This window comes from Oncorhynchus masou, chromosome 24, assembly GCF_036934945.1.
Source record: "Oncorhynchus masou masou isolate Uvic2021 chromosome 24, UVic_Omas_1.1, whole genome shotgun sequence".
Taxonomy (NCBI): domain Eukaryota; kingdom Metazoa; phylum Chordata; class Actinopteri; order Salmoniformes; family Salmonidae; genus Oncorhynchus; species Oncorhynchus masou.
The window spans coordinates 2,940,194-2,964,539 of record NC_088235.1 but is presented as its reverse complement, the minus strand read 5'-3'; the positions used below and the strand labels follow the sequence as shown (position 1 = coordinate 2,964,539).

General features: G+C 46.1%; 1 pseudogene; it reads left to right on the top strand.

The window, feature by feature from the left end:
* The window catches only part of LOC135513362 (ryanodine receptor 2-like), a 358,078-nt pseudogene that overhangs the window by 251,083 nt on the left and 82,649 nt on the right, over window positions 1-24,346 (top strand).

The following is a 24,346-nucleotide window of genomic DNA, read 5'->3' as shown; positions in this document are numbered from 1 at the left end:
TCATCACCGTGAGGAAGGAGCAGCACTCTCGTCACCGTGAGGAAGGAGTAGCACTCTACTCACTGTGGGGAAGGAGCAGCACTCTCGTCACCGTGAAGAAGGAGCAGCACTCTCGTCACTGTGAGGAAGGAGCAGCAATCTAGTCACTGAGGATGGAGCAACACTCTAGTCACTGTGAGGAAGGAGCAGCACTCTATTTACCATGAGGAAGGAGCAGCACTCTAATCACCGTGAGGAAGGAGCAGCACTCTAGTCACTGTGAGGAAGGAGCAGCACTCTAGTCACTGTGAGGAAGGAGCAACACTCTAGTCACTGTGGGGAAGGAGCAGCACTCTCGTCACTGTGAGGAAGGAGCAGCACTCTAGTCGCTGTGAGGAAGGAGCAGCACTCTAGTCACTGTGGGGAAGGAGCAGCACTCTCGTCACTGTGAGGAAGGAGCAGCACTCACTGAGGAAGGAGCAACACTCTACTCACTGTGAGGAAGGAGCAGCACTCTAGTCACTGTGAGGAAGGAGCAGCACTCTAGTCGCTGTGAGGAAGGAGCTGCACTCTAGTCACTGTGAGGAAGGAGCAACACTCTAGTCGCTGTGAGGAAGGAGCAACACTCTAGTCGCTGTGAGGAAGGAGCAGCACTCTAGTCGCTGTGAGGAAGGAGCAGCACTCTAGTCACTGTGGGGAAGGAGCAGCACTCTCGTCACTGTGAGGAATGAGCAGCACTCTAGTCACCGTGAGGAAGGAGCAGCACACTAGTCACCGTGAGGAAGGAGCAGCACTCTCGTCACCGTGAGGAAGGAGCAGCACTCTCGTCACTGTGGGGAAGGAGCAGCACTCTCGTCACTGTGGGGAAGGAGCAACACTCTAGTCACCGTGAGGAAGGAGTAGCACTCTACTCACTGTGGGGAAGGAGCAGCACTCTCGTCACCGTGAAGAAGGAGCAGCACTCTCGTCACTGTGAGGAAGGAGCAGCAATCTAGTCACTGAGGATGGAGCAACACTCTAGTCACTGTGAGGAAGGAGCAGCACTCTATTTACCATGAGGAAGGAGCAGCACTCTAATCACCGTGAGGAAGGAGCAGCACTCTAGTCACTGTGAGGAAGGAGCAGCACTCTAGTCACTGTGAGGAAGGAGCAACACTCTAGTCACTGTGGGGAAGGAGCAGCACTCTCGTCACTGTGAGGAAGGAGCAGCACTCTAGTCGCTGTGAGGAAGGAGCAGCACTCTAGTCACTGTGGGGAAGGAGCAGCACTCTCGTCACTGTGAGGAAGGAGCAGCACTCACTGAGGAAGGAGCAACACTCTACTCACTGTGAGGAAGGAGCAGCACTCTAGTCACTGTGAGGAAGGAGCAGCACTCTAGTCGCTGTGAGGAAGGAGCTGCACTCTAGTCACTGTGAGGAAGGAGCAACACTCTAGTCGCTGTGAGGAAGGAGCAACACTCTAGTCGCTGTGAGGAAGGAGCAGCACTCTAGTCGCTGTGAGGAAGGAGCAGCACTCTAGTCACTGTGGGGAAGGAGCAGCACTCTCGTCACTGTGAGGAATGAGCAGCACTCTAGTCACCGTGAGGAAGGAGCAGCACACTAGTCACCGTGAGGAAGGAGCAGCACTCTCGTCACCGTGAGGAAGGAGCAGCACTCTCGTCACTGTGGGGAAGGAGCAGCACTCTCGTCACTGTGGGGAAGGAGCAACACTCTAGTCACTGTGGGGAAGGAGCAGCACTCTAGTCACTGTGGGGAAGGAGCAGCACTCTCGTCACTGTGGGGAAGGAGCAGCACTCTAGTCACTGTGGGGAAGGAGCAGCACTCTAGTCACTGTGGGAAAGGAGCAGCACTCTAGTCACTGTGGGGAAGGAGCAGCACTCTAGTCACTGTGGGGAAGGAGCAACACTCTCGTCACTGTGAGGAAGGAGCTGCTAGTCACTGTGAGGAAGGACCTGCTAGTCACTGTGAGGAAGGAGCAACACTCTAGTCACTGTGAGGAAGGAGCAGCACTCTCGTCACCGTGAGGAAGGAGCAGCACTCTAGTCACTGTGAGGAAGGAGCAACACTCTAGTCACTGTGGGGAAGGAGCTGCACTCTAGTCACTGTGAGGAAGGAGCAGCACTCTAGTCACTGTGAGGAAGGAGCAACACTCTAGTCACTGTGGGGAAGGAGCTGCACTCTAGTCACTGTGAGGAAGGAGCAACACTCTAGTCACTGTGGGGAAGGAGCTGCACTCTAGTCACTGTGAGGAAGGAGCAACACTCTAGTCACTGTGAGGAAGGAGCAGCACTCTACTCACTGTGTGGGAAGGAGCAGCACTAGTCACTGAGAATGGAGCTTCTAGTCACTGTGAGGAAGGAGAAGCTCTCTCGTCACTGTGAGGAAGGAGCAACACTCTCGTCACTGAGGATGGAGCTTCTAGTCACTGGGAGGAAGGAGCAGCACTTGTAGCTGGTAGCCTAGTGGTTTGAGCACTGGGCCAGTAACCGAAAGGTTGCTCTATCAAATCCCGAGCTAACCCCCGAGCGAGGTCGTCAACCCACTGTTCCCAGGGCCCTGAAGACGTGGATGTTGATTACTGCAGCTCCCCTGCACCTCTTTGATTCAGAGGGGTTGGGTTAAATGCAAAAGACACGTTTTCAGTTGAATGCATTCAGTTGTACAACTGACTAGGTATCCCCCCTTTCCCTAATACAACTGTGACATGGTTATTATAATGGGCAGTTTTGTCCTGACTGTGTACACCACAGGAGGCTGCTGAGGAAAGGCATCAAACGCCTGGAAACCATGGAAACCAGGTGTTTGATGTGTTTGATACCGTTCCACTGACTCCGCCACAGTCATTACCACGAGCCCGTCCTCCCCTAATTAGGGTGTCACCAACCTCCTGTGGTGTGCACAACATACCTTCACAGACAGGCTACACGAAGGGGGTGTTCATTTCCATCCTGTTCTGATTGGTAGACCAGTCCACCATGTTAATGACAGTCTGTTCTGATTGGTAGACCAGTTGGTCATGTTAATGACAGTCTGTTCTGACTGGTAGACCAGTTCACCATGTTAATGACAGTCTGTTCTGACTGGTAGACCAGTTCACCATGTTAATGACAGTCTGTTCTGTCTGGTAGACCAGTCCACCATGTTAATGACAGTCTGTTCTGACTGGTAGACCAGTTCACCATGTTAATGACAGTCTGTTCTGATTGGTAGACCAGTTCACCATGTTAATGACAGTCTGTTCTGACTGGTAGACCAGTTCACCATGTTAATGACAGTCTGTTCTGTCTGGTAGACCAGTTCACCATGTTAATGACAGTCTGTTCTGACTGGTAGACCAGTTCACCATGTTAATGACAGTCTGTTCTGTCTGGTAGACCAGTTCACCATGTTAATGACAGTCTGTTCTGACTGGTAGACCAGTTCACCATGTTAATGACAGTCTGTTCTGACTGGTAGACCAGTCCACCATGTTAATGACAGTCTGTTCTGACTGGTAGACCAGTTCACCATGTTAATGACAGTCTGTTCTGTCTGGTAGACCAGTTCACCATGTTAATGACAGTCTGTTCTGATTGGTAGACCAGTTCACCATGTTAATGACAGTCTGTTCTGACTGGTAGACCAGTCCACCATGTTAATGACAGTCTGTTCTGATTGGTAGACCAGTTCACCATGTTAATGACAGTCTGTTCTGACTGGTAGACCAGTCCACCATGTTAATGACAGTCTGTTCTGATTGGTAGACCAGTTCACCATGTTAATGACAGTCTGTTCTGACTGGTAGACCAGTCCACCATGTTAATGACAGTCTGTTCTGTCTGGTAGACCAGTCCACCATGTTAATGACAGTCTGTTCTGACTGGTAGACCAGTTCACCATGTTAATGACAGTCTGTTCTGACTGGTAGACCAGTTCACCATGTTAATGACAGTCTGTTCTGTCTGGTAGACCAGTTGGTCATGTTAATGACAGTCTGTTCTGACTGGTAGACCAGTCCACCATGTTAATGACAGTCTGTTCTGACTGGTAGACCAGTCCACCATGTTAATGACAGTCTGTTCTGACTGGTAGACCAGTTCACCATGTTAATGACAGTCTGTTCTGACTGGTAGACCAGTTCACCATGTTAATGACAGTCTGTTCTGATTGGTAGACCAGTCCACCATGTTAATGACAGTCTGTTCTGTCTGGTAGACCAGTTCACCATGTTAATGACAGTCTGTTCTGTCTGGTAGACCAGTTCACCATGTTAATGACAGTCTGTTCTGATTGGTAGACCAGTTCACCATGTTAATGACAGTCTGTTCTGACTGGTAGACCAGTTGGTCATGTTAATGACAGTCTGTTCTGACTGGTAGACCAGTCCACCATGTTAATGACAGTCTGTTCTGTCTGGTAGACCAGTTGGTCATGTTAATGACAATCTGTTCTGTCTGGTAGACCAGTTGGTCATGTTAATGACAGTCTGTTCTGTCTGGTAGACCAGTTCACCATGTTAATGACAGTCTGTTCTGATTGGTAGACCAGTTCACCATGTTAATGACAGTCTGTTCTGTCTGGTAGACCAGTTGGTCATGTTAATGACAGTCTGTTCTGACTGGTAGACCAGTTCACCATGTTAATGACAGTCTGTTCTGACTGGTAGACCAGTTCACCATGTTAATGACAGTCTGTTCTGACTGGTAGACCAGTTCACCATGTTAATGACAGTCTGTTCTGTCTGGTAGACCAGTTCACCATGTTAATGACAGTCTGTTCTGTCTGGTAGACCAGTTCACCATGTTAATGACAGTCTGTTCTGACTGGTAGACCAGTTGGTCATGTTAATGACAGTCTGTTCTGACTGGTAGACCAGTCCACCATGTTAATGACAGTCTGTTCTGATTGGTAGACCAGTTGGTCATGTTAATGACAGTCTGTTCTGACTGGTAGACCAGTCCACCATGTTAATGACAGTCTGTTCTGTCTGGTAGACCAGTCCACCATGTTAATGACAGTCTGTTCTGACTGGTAGACCAGTTCACCATGTTAATGACAGTCTGTTCTGTCTGGTAGACCAGTCCACCATGTTAATGACAGTCTGTTCTGTGTGGTAGACCAGTTCACCATGTTAATGACAGTCTGTTCTGACTGGTAGACCAGTCCACCATGTTAATGACAGTCTGTTCTGACTGGTAGACCAGTCCACCATGTTAATGACAGTCTGTTCTGACTGGTAGACCAGTCCACCATGTTAATGACAGTCTGTTCTGACTGGTAGACCAGTTCACCATGTTAATGACAGTCTGTTCTGTCTGGTAGACCAGTTCACCATGTTAATGACAGTCTGTTCTGATTGGTAGACCAGTTCACCATGTTAATGACAGTCTGTTCTGATTGGTAGACCAGTTCACCATGTTAATGACAGTCTGTTCTGATTGGTAGACCAGTTCACCATGTTAATGACAGTCTGTTCTGACTGGTAGACCAGTTCACCATGTTAATGACAGTTTGTTCTGTCTGGTAGACCAGTTCACCATGTTAATGACAGTCTGTTCTGACTGGTAGACCAGTTCACCATGTTAATGACAGTCTGTTCTGATTGGTAGACCAGTTCACCATGTTAATGACAGTCTGTTCTGACTGGTAGACCAGTCCACCATGTTAATGACAGTCTGTTCTGATTGGTAGACCAGTTCACCATGTTAATGACAGTCTGTTCTGACTGGTAGACCAGTTCACCATGTTAATGACAGTCTGTTCTGACTGGTAGACCAGTTCACCATGTTAATGACAGTCTGTTCTGATTGGTAGACCAGTTCACCATGTTAATGACAGTCTGTTCTGACTGGTAGACCAGTCCACCATGTCAATGACAGTCTGTTCTGATTGGTAGACCAGTTCACCATGTTAATGACAGTCTGTTCTGACTGGTAGACCAGTTCACCATGTTAATGACAGTCTGTTCTGTCTGGTAGACCAGTTCACCATGTTAATGACAGTCTGTTCTGTCTGGTAGACCAGTTCACCATGTTAATGACAGTCTGTTCTGATTGGTAGACCAGTTCACCATGTTAATGACAGTCTGTTCTGACTGGTAGACCAGTTGGTCATGTTAATGACAGTCTGTTCTGACTGGTAGACCAGTTCACCATGTTAATGACAGTCTGTTCTGACTGGTAGACCAGTCCACCATGTTAATGACAGTCTGTTCTGACTGGTAGACCAGTTCACCATGTTAATGACAGTCTGTTCTGACTGGTAGACCAGTTCACCATGTTAATGACAGTCTGTTCTGACTGGTAGACCAGTTCACCATGTTAATGACAGTCTGTTCTGACTGGTAGACCAGTTCACCATGTTAATGACAGTCTGTTCTGACTGGTAGACCAGTTCACCATGTTAATGACAGTCTGTTCTGACTGGTAGACCAGTTGGTCATGTTAATGACAGTCTGTTCTGACTGGTAGACCAGTTCACCATGTTAATGACAGTCTGTTCTGACTGGTAGACCAGTTGGTCATGTTAATGACAGTCTGTTCTGTCTGGTAGACCAGTTCACCATGTTAATGACAGTCTGTTCTGACTGGTAGACCAGTTCACCATGTTAATGACAGTCTGTTCTGACTGGTAGACCAGTCCACCATGTTAATGACAGTCTGTTCTGTCTGGTAGACCAGTTCACCATGTTAATGACAGTCTGTTCTGACTGGTAGACCAGTCCACCATGTTAATGACAGTCTGTTCTGACTGGTAGACCAGTTCACCATGTTAATGACAGTCTGTTCTGTCTGGTAGACCAGTTCACCATGTTAATGACAGTCTGTTCTGATTGGTAGACCAGTTCACCATGTTAATGACAGTCTGTTCTGACTGGTAGACCAGTTGGTCATGTTAATGACAGTCTGTTCTGACTGGTAGACCAGTTCACCATGTTAATGACAGTCTGTTCTGACTGGTAGACCAGTCCACCATGTTAATGACAGTCTGTTCTGTCTGGTAGACCAGTTGGTCATGTTAATGACAATCTGTTCTGTCTGGTAGACCAGTTGGTCATGTTAATGACAGTCTGTTCTGTCTGGTAGACCAGTTCACCATGTTAATGACAGTCTGTTCTGATTGGTAGACCAGTTCACCATGTTAATGACAGTCTGTTCTGTCTGGTAGACCAGTTGGTCATGTTAATGACAGTCTGTTCTGACTGGTAGACCAGTTCACCATGTTAATGACAGTCTGTTCTGACTGGTAGACCAGTTCACCATGTTAATGACAGTCTGTTCTGTCTGGTAGACCAGTTCACCATGTTAATGACAGTCTGTTCTGACTGGTAGACCAGTTCACCATGTTAATGACAGTCTGTTCTGACTGGTAGACCAGTTCACCATGTTAATGACAGTCTGTTCTGTCTGGTAGACCAGTTCACCATGTTAATGACAGTCTGTTCTGTCTGGTAGACCAGTTCACCATGTTAATGACAGTCTGTTCTGACTGGTAGACCAGTTGGTCATGTTAATGACAGTCTGTTCTGACTGGTAGACCAGTTCACCATGTTAATGACAGTCTGTTCTGTCTGGTAGACCAGTCCACCATGTTAATGACAGTCTGTTCTGACTGGTAGACCAGTTCACCATGTTAATGACAGTCTGTTCTGTCTGGTAGACCAGTCCACCATGTTAATGACAGTCTGTTCTGTGTGGTAGACCAGTTCACCATGTTAATGACAGTCTGTTCTGACTGGTAGACCAGTCCACCATGTTAATGACAGTCTGTTCTGATTGGTAGACCAGTTCACCATGTTAATGACAGTCTGTTCTGACTGGTAGACCAGTTCACCATGTTAATGACAGTCTGTTCTGTCTGGTAGACCAGTTCACCATGTTAATGACAGTCTGTTCTGTCTGGTAGACCAGTTCACCATTTTAATGACAGTCTGTTCTGTCTATTAGACCAGTTCACCATGTTAATGACAGTCTGTTCTGATTGGTAGACCAGTTCACCATGTTAATGACAGTCTGTTCTGATTGGTAGACCAGTTCACCATGTTAATGACAGTCTGTTCTGACTGGTAGACCAGTTCACCATGTTAATGACAGTCTGTTCTGATTGGTAGACCAGTTCACCATGTTAATGACAGTCTGTTCTGACTGGTAGACCAGTTCACCATGTTAATGACAGTCTGTTCTGACTGGTAGACCAGTTCACCATGTTAATGACAGTCTGTTCTGACTGGTAGACCAGTTCACCATGTTAATGACAGTCTGTTCTGATTGGTAGACCAGTTCACCATGTTAATGACAGTCTGTTCTGACTGGTAGACCAGTTCACCATGTTAATGACAGTCTGTTCTGACTGGTAGACCAGTTCACCATGTTAATGACAGTCTGTTCTGACTGGTAGACCAGTTCACCATGTTAATGACAGTCTGTTCTGACTGGTAGACCAGTCCACCATGTTAATGACAGTCTGTTCTGACTGGTAGACCAGTTCACCATGTTAATGACAGTCTGTTCTGTCTGGTAGACCAGTTGGTCATGTTAATGACAGTCTGTTCTGACTGGTAGACCAGTTGGTCATGTTAATGACAGTCTGTTCTGACTGGTAGACCAGTTCACCATGTTAATGACAGTCTGTTCTGACTGGTAGACCAGTTGGTCATGTTAATGACAGTCTGTTCTGTCTGGTAGACCAGTTCACCATGTTAATGACAGTTTGTTCTGTCTGGTAGACCAGTTCACCATGTTAATGACAGTCTGTTCTGACTGGTAGACCAGTTCACCATGTTAATGACAGTCTGTTCTGATTGGTAGACCAGTTCACCATGTTAATGACAGTCTGTTCTGACTGGTAGACCAGTCCACCATGTTAATGACAGTCTGTTCTGATTGGTAGACCAGTTCACCATGTTAATGACAGTCTGTTCTGACTGGTAGACCAGTTCACCATGTTAATGACAGTCTGTTCTGACTGGTAGACCAGTTCACCATGTTAATGACAGTCTGTTCTGATTGGTAGACCAGTTCACCATGTTAATGACAGTCTGTTCTGACTGGTAGACCAGTCCACCATGTTAATGACAGTCTGTTCTGATTGGTAGACCAGTTCACCATGTTAATGACAGTCTGTTCTGACTGGTAGACCAGTTCACCATGTTAATGACAGTCTGTTCTGTCTGGTAGACCAGTTCACCATGTTAATGACAGTCTGTTCTGTCTGGTAGACCAGTTCACCATGTTAATGACAGTCTGTTCTGATTGGTAGACCAGTTCACCATGTTAATGACAGTCTGTTCTGATGAGACCAGTTGGTCATGTTAATGACAGTCTGTTCTGACTGGTAGACCAGTTCACCATGTTAATGACAGTCTGTTCTGACTGGTAGACCAGTTCACCATGTTAATGACAGTCTGTTCTGACTGGTAGACCAGTTCACCATGTTAATGACAGTCTGTTCTGACTGGTAGACCAGTTCACCATGTTAATGACAGTCTGTTCTGACTGGTAGACCAGTTCACCATGTTAATGACAGTCTGTTCTGACTGGTAGACCAGTTCACCATGTTAATGACAGTCTGTTCTGACTGGTAGACCAGTTCACCATGTTAATGACAGTCTGTTCTGACTGGTAGTTGGTCATGTTAATGACCTGTTCTGACTGGTAGTTCACCATGTTAATGACAGTCTGTTCTGACTGGTAGACCAGTTGGTCATGTTAATGACAGTCTGTTCTGTCTGGTAGACCAGTTCACCATGTTAATGACAGTCTGTTCTGACTGGTAGACCAGTTCACCATGTTAATGACAGTCTGTTCTGACTGGTAGACCAGTCCACCATGTTAATGACAGTCTGTTCTGTCTGGTAGACCAGTTCACCATGTTAATGACAGTCTGTTCTGACTGGTAGACCAGTCCACCATGTTAATGACAGTCTGTTCTGACTGGTAGACCAGTTCACCATGTTAATGACAGTCTGTTCTGTCTGGTAGACCAGTTCACCATGTTAATGACAGTCTGTTCTGACTGGTAGACCAGTTCACCATGTTAATGACAGTCTGTTCTGTCTGGTAGACCAGTTGGTCATGTTAATGACAGTCTGTTCTGACTGGTAGACCAGTTCACCATGTTAATGACAGTCTGTTCTGACTGGTAGACCAGTTGGTCATGTTAATGACAGTCTGTTCTGTCTGGTAGACCAGTTCACCATGTTAATGACAGTCTGTTCTGACTGGTAGACCAGTCCACCATGTTAATGACAGTCTGTTCTGACTGGTAGACCAGTTCACCATGTTAATGACAGTCTGTTCTGTCTGGTAGACCAGTTCACCATGTTAATGACAGTCTGTTCTGACTGGTAGACCAGTTGGTCATGTTAATGACAGTCTGTTCTGTCTGGTAGACCAGTTGGTCATGTTAATGACAGTCTGTTCTGTCTGGTAGACCAGTCCACCATGTTAATGACAGTCTGTTCTGACTGGTAGACCAGTTCACCATGTTAATGACAGTCTGTTCTGACTGGTAGACCAGTCCACCATGTTAATGACAGTCTGTTCTGTCTGGTAGACCAGTTCACCATGTTAATGACAGTCTGTTCTGACTGGTAGACCAGTTGGTCATGTTAATGACAGTCTGTTCTGACTGGTAGACCAGTTCACCATGTTAATGACAGTCTGTTCTGACTGGTAGACCAGTTCACCATGTTAATGACAGTCTGTTCTGACTGGTAGACCAGTTGGTCATGTTAATGACAGTCTGTTCTGACTGGTAGACCAGTTCACCATGTTAATGACAGTCTGTTCTGACTGGTAGACCAGTTCACCATGTTAATGACAGTCTGTTCTGACTGGTAGACCAGTTCACCATGTTAATGACAGTCTGTTCTGACTGGTAGACCAGTTGGTCATGTTAATGACAGTCTGTTCTGACTGGTAGACCAGTTCACCATGTTAATGACAGTCTGTTCTGACTGGTAGCATCAGGATGGTAGATGTGTGGTAGCATCAGGATGGTAGATGTGTGGTAGCATCATATATGATGGTAGATGTGTGGTAGCATCATGATGGTAAATGTGTGATAGCATCAGGATGGTAGATGTGTGATAGCATCAGGATGGTAGATGTGTGGTAGCATCAGGATGGTAGATGTGTGGTAGCATCAGGATGGTAGATGTGTGATAGCATCAGGATGGTAGATGTGTGGTAGCATCAGGATGGTAGATGTGTGGTAGCATCAGGATGGTAGATGTGTGATAGCATCAGGATGGTAGATGTGTGGTAGCATCAGGATGGTAGATGTGTGATAGCATCAGGATGGTAGATGTGTGGTAGCATCAGGATGGTACATGTGCGGTAGCATCAGGATGGTAGATGTACGATAGCATCAGGATGGTAGATGTGCGATAGCATCAGGATGGTAGATGTGCGGTAGCATCAGGATGGTAGATGTGTGATAGCATCAGGATGGTAGATGTGTGGTAGCATCAGGATGGTACATGTGCGGTAGCATCAGGATGGTAGATGTACGATAGCATCAGGATGGTAGATGTGCGATAGCATCAGGATGGTAGATGTGCGGTAGCATCAGGATGGTAGATGTGCGATAGTATCAGGATGGTAGATGTGTGATAGCATCAGAATGGTAGATGTGCGGTAGCATCAGGATGGTAGATGTGTGATATCATCAGGATGGTAGATGTGTGGTAGCATCAGGATGGTAGATGTGTGGTAGCATCAGGATGGTAGATGTGTGGTAGCATCAGGATGGTAGATGTGTGATAGCATCAGGATGGTAGATGTGTGGTAGCATCAGGATGGTAGATGTGTGGTAGCATCAGGATGGTAGATGTGTGATAGTATCAGGATGGTAGATGTGTGGTAGCATCAGGATGGTAGATGTGTGGTAGCATCAGGATGGTAGATGTGTGGTAGCATCAGGATGGTAGATGTGTGGTAGCATCAGGATGGTAGATGTGTGGTAGCATCAGGATGGTAGATGTGTGGTAGCATCAGGATGGTAGATGTGTGGTAGCATCAGGATGGTAGATGTGTAATAGCATCAGGATGGTAGATGTGTGGTAGCATCAGGATGGTAGATGTGTGATTGCATCAGGATGGTAGATGTGTGATAGCATCAGGATGGTAGATGTGTGGTAGCATCAGGATGGTAGATGTGTGGTAGCATCAGGATGGTAGATGTGTGATAGCATCAGGATGGTAGATGTGTGGTAGCATCAGGATGGTAGATGTGTGGTAGCATCAGGATGGTAGATGTGTGGTAGCATCAGGATGGTAGATGTGTGATAGCATCAGGATGGTAGATGTGTGGTAGCATCAGGATGGTAGATGTGTAATAGTATCAGGATGGTAGATGTGCGGTAGCATCAGGATGGTAGATGTGCGGTAGCATCAGGATGGTAGATGTGCGATAGCATCAGGATGGTAGATGTGTGATAGCATCATATATGATGGTAGATGTGTGGTAGCATCATGATGGTAAATGTGTGATAGCATCAGGATGGTAGATGTGTGATAGCATCAGGATGGTAGATGTGTGGTAGCATCAGGATGGTAGATGTGTGGTAGCATCAGGATGGTAGATGTGTGGTAGCATCAGGATGGTAGATGTGTGATAGCATCAGGATGGTAGATGTGTGGTAGCATCAGGATGGTAGATGTGCGGTAGCATCAGGATGGTAGATGTGCGATAGCATCAGGATGGTAGATGTGTGGTAGCATCAGGATGGTACATGTGTGGTAGCATCAGGATGGTAGATGTGTGGTAGCATCAGGATGGTAGATGTGTGGTAGCATCAGGATGGTAGATGTGTGATAGCATCAGGATGGTAGATGTGTGGTAGCATCAGGATGGTAGATGTGTGGTAGCATCAGGATGGTAGATGTGTGGTAGCATCAGGATGGTAGATGTGTGATAGCATCAGGATGGTAGATGTGTGGTAGCATCAGGATGGTAGATGTGCGGTAGCATCAGGATGGTAGATGTATGGTAGCATCAGGATGGTAGATGTATGGTAGCATCAGGATGGTAGATGTGTGATAGCATCAGGATGGTAGATGTGTGGTAGCATCAGGATGGTAGATGTGCGATAGCATCAGGATGGTAGATGTGTGACAGCATCAGGATGGTAGATGTGCGGTAGCATCGGGATGGTAGATGTGCGGTAGCATCGGGATGGTAGATGTGCGGTAGCATCAGGATGGTAGATGTGCGGTAGCATCAGGATGGTAGATGTGCGATAGCATCAGGATGGTAGATGTGTGACAGCATCAGGATGGTAGATGTGCGATAGCATCAGGATGGTAGATGTGCGGTAGCATCAGGATGGTAGATGTGCGGTAGCATCAGGATGGTAGATGTGTGGTAGCATCGGGATGGTAGATGTGCGGTAGCATCGGGATGGTAGATGTGCGATAGCATCGGGATGGTAGATGTGTGGTAGCATCGGGATGGTAGATGTGCGGTAGCATCAGGATGGTAGATGTGCGGTAGCATCAGGATGGTAGATGTGCGGTAGCATCAGGATGGTAGATGTGCGATAGCATCAGGATGGTAGATGTGCGGTAGCATCAGGATGGTAGATGTGCGGTAGCATCAGGATGGTAGATGTGCGATAGCATCAGGATGGTAGATGTGCGGTAGCATCAGGATGGTTACAGAATGACAGATGTACCCTGATGAATGTATACGCCCTTAATCCTTCATAAACTACCTTCTCGCTTCCTTCCTGTAATATCTATCTCTCTTCAGGGGTCCCATAGCAATGGGTGGTGACTTTCATTTGGTTTGCAGTCCCTTACTAGACCGTTCTGGTGCTTAGGAAAAGTGCAATAGGCTCACAACAGGGCAGCAGGACTGGTCCTTGGCTGTACACGGAGATCTAACATTAATAATATGCATGTCAATCTCTACTGGCTCAAAGTGGAGGAGAGATTGACTTCATCACTACTTGTATTTGTGAGAGGTATTGACATGTTGAAAGCACCGAGCTGTCTGTTTGAACTACTGGCACATAGCTCAGACACCCCATACATACCCCACAAGACATGCCACCAGAGGTCTCTTCACAGTCCCCAAGTCCAGAACAGACGATGGGAGGCGCACAGTACTACACTGAGCCATGACTACATGGAACTCTATTCCACAGTACTACATAGAGCCACGACTACATGGAACTCTATTCCACAGTACTACATAGAGCCATGACTACATGGAACTCTATTCCACAGTACTACATAGAGCCACGACTACATGGAACTCTATTCCACAGTACTACATAGAGCCATGACTACATGGAACTCTATTCCACACTACTACACAGAACCATGACTACATGGAACTCTATTCCACAGTACTACATAGAGCCATGACTACATGGAACTCTATTCCACAGTACTACACAGAGCCATGACTACATGGAGCTCTATTCCACAGTACTACACAGAGCCATGACTACATGGAACTCTATTCCACAGTACTACACAGAGCCATGACTACATGGAGCTCTATTCCACAGTACTACATAGAGCCACGACTACATGGAGCTCTATTCCACAGTACTACATAGAGCCATGACTACATGGAACTCTATTCCACAGTACTACATAGAGCCATGACTACATGGAACTCTATTCCACAGTACCACATAGAGCCATGACTACATGGAACTCTATTCCACAGTACCACATAGAGCCATGACTACATGGAACTCTATTCCACAGTACCACATAGAGCCATGACTACATGGAACTCTATTCCACAGTACTACATAGAGCCCTGAATACATGGAACTCTATTCCACAGTACTACATAGAGCCATGACTACATGGAACTCTATTCCCCAGTACTACATAGAGCCATGACTACATGGAACTCTATTCCACAGTACTACATAGAGCCCTGAATACATGGAACTCTATTCCACAGTACTACATAGAGCCATGACTACATGGAACTCTATTCCACAGTACTACATAGAGCCATGACTACATGGAACTCTATTCCACAGTACCACATAGAGCCATGACTACATGGAACTCTATTCCACAGTACCACATAGAGCCATGACTACATGGAACTCTATTCCACAGTACCACATAGAGCCATGACTACATGGAACTCTATTCCACAGTACCACATAGAGCCATGACTACATGGAACTCTATTCCACAGTACTACATAGAGCCCTGACTACATGGAACTCTATGCCACAGTACTACATAGAGCCATGACTACATGGAACTCTATTCCCCAGTACTACATAGAGCCATGACTACATGGAACTCTATTCCACAGTACTACATAGAGCCCTGAATACATGGAACTCTATTCCACAGTACTACATAAAGCCATGACTACATGGAACTCTATTCCACAGTACTACATAGAGCCATGACTACATGGAACTCTATTCCACAGTACCACATAGAGCCATGACTACATGGAACTCTATTCCACAGTACCACATAGAGCCATGACTACATGGAACTCTATTCCACAGTACCACATAGAGCCATGACTACATGGAACTCTATTCCACAGTACCACATAGAGCCATGACTACATGGAACTCTATTCCACAGTACTACATAGCCCTGAATACATGGAACTCTATTCCACAGTACTACATAGAGCCATGACTACATGGAACTCTATTCCCCAGTACTACATAGAGCCATGACTACATGGAACTCTATTCCACAGTACTACATAGAGCCCTGAATACATGGAACTCTATTCCACAGTACTACATAGAGCCATGACTACATGGAACTCTATTCCACAGTACTACATAGAGCCATGACTACATGGAACTCTATTCCACAGTACTACATAGAGCCATGACTACATGGAACTCTATTCCACAGTACCACATAGAGACATGACTACATGGAACTCTATTCCACAGTACCACATAGAGACATGACTACATGGAACAACACACACATAGACACAGACACATGATAACATACGCACTCTACACACACGTAGACATGGACTTTGTGTTGCAGATATGTGGTAGTATAGTAGGGACCTGAGGGAACACACTTAATATGTTGTGACATCTGTTGTGAATGTATTGTTAATTGTTTAACTGCCTTAATTTTGCTGGACCACAGGAAGGGTAGCTTTTGCCTTGGCAGGAACTAATGGGGATCCATAATAAACCCCAGGAAGAGTAGCTGCTGCCTTGGCAGGAACTAATGGGGATCCATAATAAATACAAATACCCTATTTTGAGAGTAAAATATAACAGAAATAACCTAATTGTCAACCTCAAATGTATGACAATCACTGGATTTGGTTGCATATCAAAATATTTTGAATCATTCATTCCAGCTTGGACGTATTTATTGAACACCATGTGAGTCGTCAATTACAACTCTTAATAAATGTTGGGAGGGTGCCACCAAATCATGGACTGGTACCACCAAATCATGGACTGGTACCACCAAACCATGGGCTGGTACCACCAAATCATGGGCTGGTACCACCAAATCATGGGCTGGTACCACCAAACCATGGGCTGGTGCCACCAAATCATGGGCTGGTACCACCAAATCATGGACTGGTACCACCAAACCATGGGCTGGTACCACCAAATCATGGACTGGTATCACCAAATCATGGGCTGGTACCACCAAATCATGGACTGGTATCACCACATCATGGGCTGGTACCAACAAATCATGGGCTGGTACCACCAAATCATGGGCTGGTACCACCAAATCATGGGCTGGTGCCACCAAATAATGGGTTGGTACCACCAAATCATGGGCTGGTACCACCAAATCATGGGTTGGTGTCACCACATCATGGACTGGTACCACCAAATCATGGACTGGTGCCACCAAATCATGGGTTGGTGTCACCAAATCATGGGCTGGTACCACCAAATCATGGACTGGTATCACCACATCATGGGCTGGTACCAACAAATCATGGGCTGGTATCACCAAATCATGGGCTGGTGCCACCAAATAATGGGCTGGTACCACCAAATAATGGGCTGGTACCACCAAATCATGGGTTGGTGTCACCACATCATGGACTGGTACCACCAAATCATGGACTGGTGCCACCAAATCATGGGTTGGTGTCACCACATCATGGACTGGTACCACCAAATCATGGACTGGTACCACCAAATCATGGGCTGGTGCCACCAAATCATGGGCTGGTGCCACCAAATCATGGGCTGGTACCACCAAATCATGGGCTGGTACCACCAAATCATGGGCTGGTGCCACCAAATAATGGGTTGGTACCACCAAATCATGGGCTGGTACCACCAAATCATGGGTTGGTGTCACCACATCATGGACTGGTACCACCAAATCATGGACTGGTGCCACCAAATCATGGACTGGTGCCACCAAATCATGGACTGGTGCCACCAAATCATGGACTGGTGCCACCAAATCATGGGTTGGTGCCACCAAATCATGGGCTGGTACCACCAAATCATGGGCTGGTGTCAACAACTGAAAAGGTTGGTGGCCCCAGTGACACCAGGGCAAAATGTTGGTCTGGATCCCTGAGCTTACAAGAGATAAGAACATGATTGAAAAGACAACATTGCTTAAACATTTAACATGAGCATTCCTCCCCCTGTCCTTAATCCTCAGGTGGTGCTGCCCATGCTATGCAGCTACATGTCTCACTGGTGGGAGCACGGCCCTGAGAACAACCCTCCAGAGACTGCAGACAGCTGCTGTACTCACCTCACCTCAGACCACATGAATAGTCTACTGGGCAACATCCTGAAGATTATCTACAATAACCTGGGGATCGACGAGGGGGCCTGGATGAAACGGCTTGCAGGTAGAGACACACCTTCTATCTACCACATGGTCAAAAGCACTTTAGCGTGCTTGTCAATGTCTTGGTTGTTTTGTGTGTGTGTGTGTGTGTGTGTGTGTGTAGTTACCACGACCTCATACGTCGTCAGAGGGGATTGTCAGCAATAATCATATCGCCACATAGAATTGAATTCCCTTGTTTGTACTGAAAACTGTCTGCCTTAGGAAGAAGCCCACTGTGGGCAGGCCACTCAGTAGCATTGAGTCAAAAGTAAATGTCATGGACATGTCTACCTCGGATCATTAAAAACAATCAAGCAACCCAGAAAAGGACTGAAAATAGCCCATACTAACATATGTAGCCTGAGAAACAAGGTCCATGAAGTTAGCAATTAACATCAGAACACATTACTATTCTGGCCGTCTCTGAAGCACTCTGAGATAATTCCTTTGACGCAGCGTTATCTAAACATGGTTATAGAGTCCTTTGATGCAGCGGTAGCTAAACGTGGTTATAGAGTCCTTTGATGCAGCGGTAGCTAAACGTGGTTATAGAGTCCTTTGATGCAGCGGTAGCTAAACGTGGTTATAGAGTCATTCGATGCAGCCGTAGCTAAACGTGGTTATAGATTCCTTTGATGCAGTGGTAGCTAAACGTGGTTATAGAGTCCTTTGATGCAGCGGTAGCTAAACGTGTTGATAGAGTCCTTTGATGCAGCCGTAGCTAAACGTGGTTATAGAGTCCTTTGATGCAGCGGTAGCTAAACGTGGTTATAGAGTCCTTTGATGCAGCGGTAGCTAAACGTGGTTATAGAGTCCTTTGATGCAGCGGTAGCTAAACGTGTTGATAGAGTCCTTTGATGCAGCGGTAGCTAAACGTGGTTATAGAGTCCTTTGATGCAGCGGTAGCTAAACGTGGTTATAGAGTCCTTTGATGCAGCGGTAGCTAAACGTGGTTATGGATTCCTTTGATGCAGCCGTAGCTAAATGTGGTTATAGATTCCTTTGATGCAGCCGTAGCTAAATGTGGTTATAGAGTCCTTTGATGCAGCGGTAGGTAAACGTGGTTATAGAGTCCTTTGATGCAGCGGTAGCTAAACGTGGTTATAGAGTCCTTTGATGCAGCGGTAGCTAAACGTGGTTATAGAATATAGAGGAAAGATGGAAGTGTTCCAAGTGCGTCGTCAGATCAATAAATATTTTTCACATCTTCGACGTAGGAATCACTACAAGACCCTCATCGATCTACACAGAATACCCCATGATGACAAAGCAAAAACAGGGTTTTTAGAAACAAGATTCTTGGTGGTTCTTACCTTCTTCCATTTAAGAATGATGGAGGCCACTGCGTTCTTGGGGACCTTCAATGCTGCAGAAATATTTTGGTGTACCATTCCCCAGATCTGTGCCTCGACAAAATCCTGTCTCGGAGCTCTATTGACAATTCTTTCGACCTCATGTCTTGGTTTTTGTTCTGACATACACTGTCAACTGTGGGAACTTATATAGACAGGTGTGTACCTTTTCAAATCATGTCCAATAAATAGAATTTAAGACAGGTGGAATCCAATCTAAGTTGGAGAAACATCTCAAGGATGATCAATGGAAACAGGCCATGAGGAGACGGCGCTCTGTTTTCTTGACATCTCGGTTGACCAGACAGGTCCTACAGGCCCTGATTTCGTAAAAAAGAACGGATAACGGATAAATAACTGTAGGTGGGTAACATTGACCGAATCATTGGCTTGTTCCAACAGGAACGGCTTATTGGGCCGGAGTCATCTCTGAAGCGTGAGGCAGAGGCAGGAGATGATGTAGTTTTCTGTGGTGTTATGTAGTGTTATGTATATTATATTATGCCTATGATTTATTTTATATATTTTATTTGTTGTTTTGTTTCCTGTTTGAACCCCAGGAAGAGTAGTAATTGGTCGAGAACAAATTAATTGCTAAAATTGCATGTTGATCGCCGGGGAAGCCTGGTTGACCGGCAGGTGGGTGGGTGCTCAGAAACCCAACGGTTAACCACACTTTACTTGTCTTCAACCCTTCTATGCCGTAGGAGCATCTGTCACCCACATGACCAAGCAGTTTCTCATACTGGATATGTGTTGTTACTGCATGTGGTGGTGATCATGTGTTGATGTCACGGGACACAGCAACCAAAATGCATTGTTTCTAAATGAAAACAAACTGTAGAATCATCCAGAGTGAAACACCACCATCGTTGTTTAAATAAGAAAACAAACTGTAGAATCATCCAGAGTGAAACACCACCATCGTTGTTTAAATAAGAAAACAAACTGTAGAATCATCCAGAGTGAAACACCACCATCGTTGTTTAAATAAGAAAACAAACTGTAGAATCATCCAGAGTGAAACACCACCATCGTTGTTTAAATAAGAAAACAAACTGTAGAATCATCCAGAGTGAAACACCACCATCGTTGTTTAAATTAGAAAACAAACTGTAAAATCATCTAGAGTGAAACACCACCATCGTTGTTTCCCACAAGTCTCTCTCTCTTACTGTCCTTCTCTATTCTGTTCTCGCCTCCAGTGTTCTCTCAGCCCATCATTGGTAAGGCAAAGGGGGGGCTGTTGAAGACCCACTTTCTGCCGCTGATGGAGAAGTTGAGGAAGAAGGCTGCCACCGTACTGCAGGATGAGGAACAGATGAAGGCCGAGGACGAGGGGAGATGTCTGAGGCTGAACTACTCATCCTGGATGAGTTTACCATCCTGATCAGAGACCTCTATGCCTTTTATCCGCTACTCATCCGCTTTGTAGACTACAACAGGTAACTAGACATTCTACCTCCTCATCCGCTTTGTAGACTACACCAGGTACCTAGACATTCTACTTCCTCCTCCTCCATCTTGCTGACTACAACAGGTAACTAGACATTCTACTTCCTCCTCCTCCTCCATGTTGCTGACTACAACAGGTAACTAGACATTCTACTTCCTCTTTCTCCATGTTGCTGACTACAACAGGTAACTAGACATTCTACTTCATCCTCCTCCATGTTGCTGACTACAACAGGTAACTAGACATTCTACTTCCTCCTCCTCCATGTTGCTGACTACAACAGGCAACTAGACATTCTACTTCCTCCTCCTCCATGCTGCTGACTACAACAGGTAACTAGACATTCTACTTCCTCCTCCTCCATGTTGCTGACTACAACAGGTAACTAGACATTCTACTTCCTCCTCCTCCTCCATGTTGCTGACTACAACAGATACCTAGACATTCTACTTCCTCCTCCTCCATGTTGCTGACTATAACAGGTAACTAGACATTCTACTTCCTCCTCCTCCATGTTGCTGACTACAACAGGTACCTAGACATTCTCTTCCTCCTCCTCCATGTTGCTGACTATAACAGGTAACTAGACATTCTACTTCCTCCTCCTCCATGTTGCTGACTACAACAGGTACCTAGACATTCTCTTCCTCCTCCTCCATGTTGCTGACTACAACAGGTAACTAGACATTCTACTTCCTCCTCCTCCATGTTGCTGACTACAACAGGTACCTAGACATTCTCTTCCTCCTCCTCCATGTTGCTGACTACAGCAGGTACCTAGACATTCTACCTCCGCCTCCTCCATTTTGCTGACTACAACAGGTACCTAGACATTCTACTTCCTCCTCCTCCATTACATCCTCCTCCTCCATGTTGCTGACTACAACAGGTACCTAGACATTCTACTTCCTCCTCCTCCATGTTGCTGACTACAACAGGTACCTAGACATTCTACTTCCTCCTCCTCCATGTTGCTGACTACAACAGGTAAAGGACCAGTGGGGTAAAGTGAGAGGCGTGGGTGTATCAATAACCAAAGTGTTTTTTAAAGTTGTTAAAGACATGATGCCAGTTGCTGCTGTTGGTGTGACTGTTTTATCCAACTGAATGTCTTCTGTAACTTGTTTATGCTCTTGTGACTGTTTTATCCAACTTAAAGTCTACTGTTACGTGTTTCTAGTGGTCTGACTGTTTTATCCAACTGAATACTGTAACTTGTTTGCAATGTGTTTTTATCTTAGGGCCAAATGGCTGAAAGAATCGAACCCTGAGGCTGAGGAGCTCTTCCGCATGGTAGCAGAGGTCTTCATTTTCTGGTCCAAGTCTCATGTAAGCTGCACAGAGACAATGTCACATATCAATCATCACACCACTATAACAGTTTCCAGGAAACATTTAATGTCTTAATCACTCTGTGATAGTTTCTACTGGTCGTCACCAAGGCACTCTGAGAGTACTCAGATACTCCTATTAAAATCCCATTCAATTCTAGGAATTCTTCAGCGTTTCTTTCTGCAATAAATACATTTTACATTTGCTTGCCTGGCAGCGAGAACTAGAAGACTGTGATGTATCTCTAGAGCGTTCATGTGTGTCTGTTCTTCTCCAAGTCCCCTGTCAGGCTGCAGGCTACATTTGCATAAATCCTTGGCAATATCCAACAATGAAATATTTTATTTCTTCCACTGCAGAATTTTAAACGGGAGGAGCAGAACTTTGTGGTTCAGAATGAGATCAACAATATGTCCTTCCTGATCACAGACACCAAGTCAAAGATGTCCAAGGCAAGTGATGTTATATAGATGGTACGAGCGTGATTTAGGTATACAATGACTCTGTATATATATATATAAGTCAAAGAGCTTTGTCCCCCAAATATAAAGAAGACTGCACAGTAAGTTGTGATGACTGAACATAATTAAATAGATAAGTTGTTCTTGACCTGAAATGTGGCTTGGTGTTCAGAAAGAACAAGAGAGGACCCAGTACAGAGCCAGTAGTGAGACTGAGCCCTGGGGGACACCTGTAGTGAGACATTAAAGAGGACCGAGTGCAGAGCCCTGGGGGACACCAGTAGTGAGACATTAAAGAGGACCTAGTGCAGAGCCCTGGGGGACACCAGTAGTGAGACATTAAAGAGGACCTAGTACAGAGCCCTGGGGGACACCAGTAGTGAGACATTAAAGAGGACCTAGTACAGGGCCCTGGGGGACACCAGTAGTGAGACATTAAAGAGTACCTAGTGCAGAGCCCTGGGGGACACCAGTAGTGAGACATTAAAGAGGACCTAGTGCAGAGCCCTGGGGGACACCAGTAGTGAGACATTAAAGAGGACCGAGTGCAGAGCCCTGGGGGACACCAGTAGTGAGACATTAAAGAGGACCGAGTGCAGAGCCCTGGGGGACACCAGTAGTGAGACATTAAAAAGGACCTAGTACAGAGCCCTGGGGGACACCAGTAGTGAGACCAGGTGGTGCTGCTGACTTGTTGACTTGTCACCTGGTGTCTCCCCTCTAGGGAGCCGTGTCCGACCAGGAGAGGAAGAAGATGAAGAGGAAGGGTGATCGCTACTCCATGCAGACCAGCCTCATCGTAGCAGCGTTGAAGAGACTACTTCCTGTAGGACTGAATATCTGCGCTCCAGGAGACCAGGAACTGATCGCTCTGGCCAAGATCCGCTTCAGTCAGGTAAATCACTGAAGTCTCTAATGAAACAGTAAGGTGTCTCATTGGTTTCTTTAACTCCCGAGTAAGTAGAAGAGCCCAGATTCCATGGGCCCCCTGTTTGCTACAGTCAACCCTATGAATCAGTGTTTCTTTGATGTTTTGTCAACAGAAAGACACAGAGGACGAGGTGCGGGAGATCATCAGAAACAACCTGCACCTGCAGGGAAAGGTTGTTACACTACTTAATTACTTCATCTCAGTTGTGACATCATAAGCATGTACTCCCCCATACTCATCTACACCATGCTACAGTATTGTAGTACTATACAACGTGGTACATACTAATCTACACCATGCTACAGCCTTGTAGCATATGTTGTATAAGCTGACTCGATACTTCAACCAATAAGAAGTCAATTTGGATGAAGTCAATTATTAGACCTAAAAAGACAAAGAAAGGTTTCATTTGTCTTTCATAAACCTGCATGTCCCGTCTCCCTCCATTCCTCCAGCTCACCATCTATCTCTGTCTCTCTGTCTCCATCTCACCGTTCTCTCTGCATGCCTGCATGTCCTGTCCACCGCCACCCTTCCTCCTCCATCACCATCCTCAGTACCGAGTGTTCCACTTCAAAAAGATGGTGAAGAAGTTGATCATAGTGATGAAGTGGATGAAGAGTCAGCAGGCCTCCAAACCTCCGGCCTTAGAGATGCCCGGCGGGCACAAACGTCTGGCTGGCGCCCGCAAGCGCTCTGCCACTATGGAGAGTAGCTATACCCACCGGCCTCCTAGGACCACCCGGGCAGGCATCAAGAAGGCCTCGTCTGTGGATTATGTGATGCACCATGGGCACGGGCAGGGGCAGGGGCAGGGCAATGCCCCGGGTAGAGCCACTGATATCCTGGGCACGTCCAGGATTCGAGAGGGCCACCTGGGGGCCTTAGGGCAGAGCATGTATGGGTGTAATACTGCATTGGTGGGTAGCCCATGATCCTCACAACCTTTAACTCTTAACCCTTAACCCCTAACTCTTAGCCCGTAACTCTTAGCCTGTTTCCCAGATCTGTTAATCTAATCAATCAATTCTTATTTTCAATGACGGC